Source organism: Rhinopithecus roxellana, chromosome 1 (assembly GCF_007565055.1).
Source record: "Rhinopithecus roxellana isolate Shanxi Qingling chromosome 1, ASM756505v1, whole genome shotgun sequence".
Classification (NCBI taxonomy): Eukaryota; Metazoa; Chordata; class Mammalia; order Primates; family Cercopithecidae; genus Rhinopithecus; species Rhinopithecus roxellana.
Genome location: NC_044549.1, coordinates 22,597,238 through 22,603,237, shown reverse-complemented (window position 1 = coordinate 22,603,237; position 6,000 = coordinate 22,597,238). Strand labels below are relative to the sequence as shown.

At 43.5% G+C, this 6,000-nt stretch overlaps 1 pseudogene; it reads left to right on the top strand.

The window, feature by feature from the left end:
* Positions 1-1,278: 1,278 nt before the first annotated feature.
* The window catches only part of LOC115898741, a 45,396-nt pseudogene continuing 40,674 nt past the window's right edge, over positions 1,279-6,000 (top strand).

The window sequence follows — 6,000 nt, the reverse complement described above, 5'->3', positions numbered from 1 at the left end:
CAGAATACCAAAGGGCAAAATAAATACAGCTCTGATTCTGTATGGGGTGACACTGTACATTTTTTGGCTTCATAAATTCTCTCAACTGCAGAGAAGCAGCAGAACCAAAGCTGAGATTCACAGACTTGAAATTCTGTCTTAACTCAGGGATTGAACCTGTTCTAGAGAGAAAAGTCCAGAAGCTTTGGTCAATTCGTCATCATTTGCATTCTTGGGAGAATGGAGGAATCCATTTGGCATAGGCATTCAGGGACTTGAACCTTCTCTGTGGAAATGTGGTGGGTACAGTTTGCGCCAGAATCGCAGGTTCAAACAAGTAAGTCTTACTTTTAGATTCAAAATCTTCCTGTTTATAACAGTAAGAAGAAATGATGGGGATGAGTGACAATATCACATGATATGACTCCCTGCCTTACTTGAAACTGTGTCTGGGTTAGACCTAATCTAGATTTTAGATGCCTGCAATAGGTTATGGGGAGCCAGTTTTTATAACATTGATTCCACAATACTTATTGCTTCACCAAGCATCATAAGGATAAGGCCACTTGCTTGCTTCTTTCTCAGTCAACAACATGGTACAAGAATGCCTCTGTCCAACTGGATTAAGAAAATGTGGCACATATACACCATGGAATACTATGCAGTCATAAAAAAGGATGAGTTCATGTCCTTTGTAGTGACATGGATGCAGCTGGAAACCATCATTCTCAGCAAACTATCGCAAGAACAGAAACCAAACACCACATGTTCTCACTCATAGGTGGGAATTGAACAGTGAGATCACTTGGACACAGGAAGGGGAACATCACATACCAGGGCCTGTCGGGGGGTCGGGGGATGGGGGAGAGATAGCATTAGGAGATATACCTAATATAAATGATGAGTTAATGGGTGCAGCACACCAATACGACACATGTATATATATGTAACAAACCTGCACATTGTGCACATGTACCCTAGAACTTAAAGTATAATAATAAAAAAATAGAATGCCCCTGTCCTGTCCTCCAACTAAACTATGTACTCTAATATGTAAGAAAGACACACAAACATCTCCTATAAAAGGTCAGATGAGATAAAGGCAGTTTGTTTCAGTTTAGCTAGAGAGTCACCATCAGTTCTAGCTCATCTAAAAACTAGAATGCTTTTACAACCTTTCATCAACAGCAAAGAACAATTTGGTCTGAAGAGACATAATTTGCAGATTGTTAACTGCAGTTTCACATAATCTTGTTGAAAACTTGCAAGATTGTAGCTGAAAAAAAAGTAAATAGCCCTATGATTAAAGTGAAATTGCCAGTGTTTGATTCTAAAGGGCCCAGTGTTCAAAAGCTGCTATGGATCCCATGCCGGAAGGTGAGGTACTCAATGTACACAGCATTTCCCTCTTCCCCTCATCTCACCACCATCACTAACATACGCAGGATTGTGGGTTGACCTCTGTGGCTGCGAGCAAGCCACCAGCCCAACTGCTGCCATGTTCTCTTCTGGAAAGGAACTATCCACAGAGGCTAGCACTCAGTGTACTTCAAAAATAAAAGGAGAAAGTTAGCCTCAGGACACCTATCCACATGCCAGGCTGGGAACACCCACACATAAATCATGCTTCCAAATCAGCACTTCACTCCAGTGTCTGCATGCCCTTTAATTGTTCCTGACTTCTATCCTTCAAATCTGGTGCAGCCTTCTATGCTTGTGGGTGGTAGAGTTTTTCTATCTCTGCCACAGCCAGAGCCTCTCAGAACATTAGACCAAATCTGGCCAGTGGGTTATTGTTCATGGAAAACAACTATGCATCTCTGAAGACAAAAATCACAGGCTGTTTTCTAATCACTGAATAAATTGAGGAAAAGTAACAGCCTCTCCTAGATAAATGCAAGTCATCTCCCTGATAGCTGTGGGAAAAGTTCCATCTCTGTGCAGAACTCAGTCTTTACTTGCCACACAGTATGTGAAAACCATAGGGAAAATGTTTAAAAAAAAAAAAAATGACCACATTCCTCTTTATTGCTGGTGCCTCCCTCAAAATTCTCTTTCACCTGCTACTCCTAGGTCTCTATGGTCAGCTAATAGTTTTTTAATCTCACTCTTTAAGGGCAAACACTCAGCTCCCAGCCTTAATTTATGAATTTGTATTTACAGATATATTTTGTCTTTCATTGATTTTCTACACACAAGATTCCCAGAAATAAATGCAGTCAAAGAGGTACTGTAACTTACCTACCACTCAAAATTAGTCAGTTTTTAATAATGGGAAAATCTACTTCTAAACCCTTCTCTTAAAGTCTACTTTGGAAGAAGCCCTCTGTATTAGTCCTTTCTCACAGTGCTATAAACCACTGCCCACGAATGGGTAATTTATAAAGGAAAGAGGTTTAATTGACTCATAATTCTGCAGGGCTGGGAAGACCTCAGGAAACTTACAATCATGGCTGAAGGGGAGAGCAAACACATCCTTCTTCACGTGGCTGCAGAATAGACTGAGTACAAGCAGGGGAAATGCCAGATGCTTATAAAACCATCAGATCTTGTGAGACTCACTTACCATCGCAAGAACAGCACAGGGGAAACCACCCCTATGATCCAATTACCTCCACTTGATCCCTCCCTTGACATGTAGGGATTAGGGGGATTATAATTCCAGATGAGATTTTGGGTGGGGACACAGCCAAACCATATCACCCTCTCTGTCACCAAACCTTCCCTTCTTCATGTAGCAACTGGCACACCACCAGGAATTTGAAAAAATACATAGAGTGAGTGAGGGCTGAGCCTTGCTGAGAACTAAGATCATAGATCCAGAAGAGGGATGAAACATGCAAACCCAAATGTCCAAGATTATTGGGGTTTCTGCCACAGTATTCTAAAGATGGCACAGGAGGAACCAGGAAGCTGGGTCCCCTGAAGCTCTAGTTTATTACTTCCCAAGGATGTCTACTATCTAAATAGAAGTAAAGAGGATAAGGCAGGAGATTGGAGCAGAGAGTCATAGCCAGGAATAGCCAAGGTAGGGCCACCAGAGTGTTTCTAGATATCTCAAGCAATGGTTCCAGAAGTAACTGCTGTGTAGATTTTTGGAGGCAGGGTCACACCCTGGTGATCACAAAGAATTTTACATTGTTGTGATGCATTTACTCCCATTATACTCTCTAGTTCTAAAGAAAGAGACCATCCAAGGAATATTAAGCACTTTTACCCAAGACATTTCTTTTTAATAATACTAGCCCTTTAGAATTTTAATCAGTACTTTCAAACACAATTATTTTTACATAAATCAGCCTGGTTTTCTGTAGTACATTTCTGACAATGGTATAGAGATTTAGCAATAATGTATTTGATCTGGGAGTCTAGGACCCTGGTTTCTGTCAACCCAGACCCTCCCATAGTCATTTGGTTAGCTATCTGGCAGGCAAGTAATAAACCACTCTTTTTCTATCTTCACCCATACAGTGGGGTGGTTAGATTAGAATAGTCTAAATTCCAGCCAATTCTAAGGTCCTTCCATTATTTGGTACATTTATTGAGCTTCCTGAGTACCTAGCATTATTGGAGGCATGGTGGAAACACACACACACACACACACACACACACACACAAAGACACACACACAGACACACACACAGACACACACAGACACACACACAGACACAAACACACAGACACACACAGACACACACACAGACACACACAGACACTCACACACACAGACACAAACACACACAGACACACACACACACAGACACACATACACACAGACACACACAGACACACATACACACAGACACAGACACACACACACGGACACACACACACAAAGACACACACAGACACACACACAAAGACACACACACACAGACACACACAAAGACACACACACAGACACACACACAGACATACACAGACACACACAGACACACACACAGACACAAACACACACAGACATACACACACAGACACACACACACAGACACACACACACACAGACACACAGACACACACACACAGAAACACAGACATACACACAGACACACACAAGACACACAGACACACACACACAGACACACACACGGACACAGACACACACACACAGACACACACACGGACACAGACACACACAGATATACACACACAAGACACACACACACACAGACACACACACACACAGACACAGACACACACAGATACACACACACAGACACACACACACACAGACACACACAGACACAGGCACAGACACACACACAGACACAGACACACACAGATACACACACACAGACACACACACACACAGACACACACACACAGAGACATACACACACACAGACACACACACACACAGACACACACACACACCACAGACACACAGACACACAGACACAGACACACACACACAGACACACATACACAGACACACACACAGACACAGAGACACACACAGACACACACACAGAGACACACACACACACACACACACACACACAGACACACACAGAGACACACAGACACACACACAGACACACACACAGACACACACAGACACAGGCACAGACACACACACAGACACACTGACACACACAGACACACACACACACAAAGACACAGACACACACAAAGACACACACACACAGACACACACAGACATACACACACACACAGACACACACAGACACACACACAGACACAAACACACACAGACATACACACACAGACACACACACAGACACACACACACAGACACACATACACAGACACACACAGACACACACACAGACACACACACACAGAAACACACACGGACACAGACACACACAGATATACACACACACAGACACACACACACAGACACAGACACACACAGATACACACACACAGACACACACACACAGACACACACACAGAGACATACACACACACAGACACACACACACAGACACACACACACAGACACCACAGACACACAGACACAGACACACACACACAGACACACACACACAGACACACACACAGACACAGAGACACACACACAGACACAGAGACACAGACACACACAGACACACAGACACACACAGACACACACACAGAGACACACACACACACACAGAGACAGACAGACACACACACAGACACACACAGACACACACAGACACACACAGGCACAGACACACACACACACAGACACACACGCAGACACACAGACACACACACAGACACACACACACAGACACACGTACAGACACACGTACACACACCCACAGACACACACACACACACACAGACACACAGACACACACACAGACACACAGACACACGCAGACACACAGACACAGACACACACACAGACACACACAGACACACACAGACACACAGACACACAGACATGACACACAAACACACAGACGACACACACACACAGACACACACAGACACACTGACACAGACACACACAGACACACACACAGACACACACACACAGACACACAGACACACACACACACAGACACACAGACACACACACAGACACATACACACACACACACACAGAGACACACAGACACACAAATATATTTTTAAATGCTTCCACCTTCAAGGATTTTAAAACTTAATCAGTTAATACTCTGGATCAAACTAGACTATGATTTCCTTAAGGGCTTCTATTGGGCCTAATTTATTTCTGTCTCCCACAGTGTTTAGAGGAGTGTGTATTGAATAATTAAATAACGCATGAATGAGCAAAATGCACATACCTAAAGCAATCCCTGTGGGAGTGTAACACTGAGAGGAAGAGAAGATCAAGTTCAGAAAAGGTGTGATTAGGGTCAGAGGAAGGCAATGAAAAGCAGTGCACAGCAGCCTCTGAGGATGTGATAATTCCAAAGACAAATGATAGAAAAAGCGAGAGTCTCCAGAGAGCTGAGAGACTCGTGATTACTGTGCCCTGGGAGGCTTCCAGGTTTCCAGCTTTCCATCAGGTAAAGCTTCCCAATAATAATGCAACCTGAC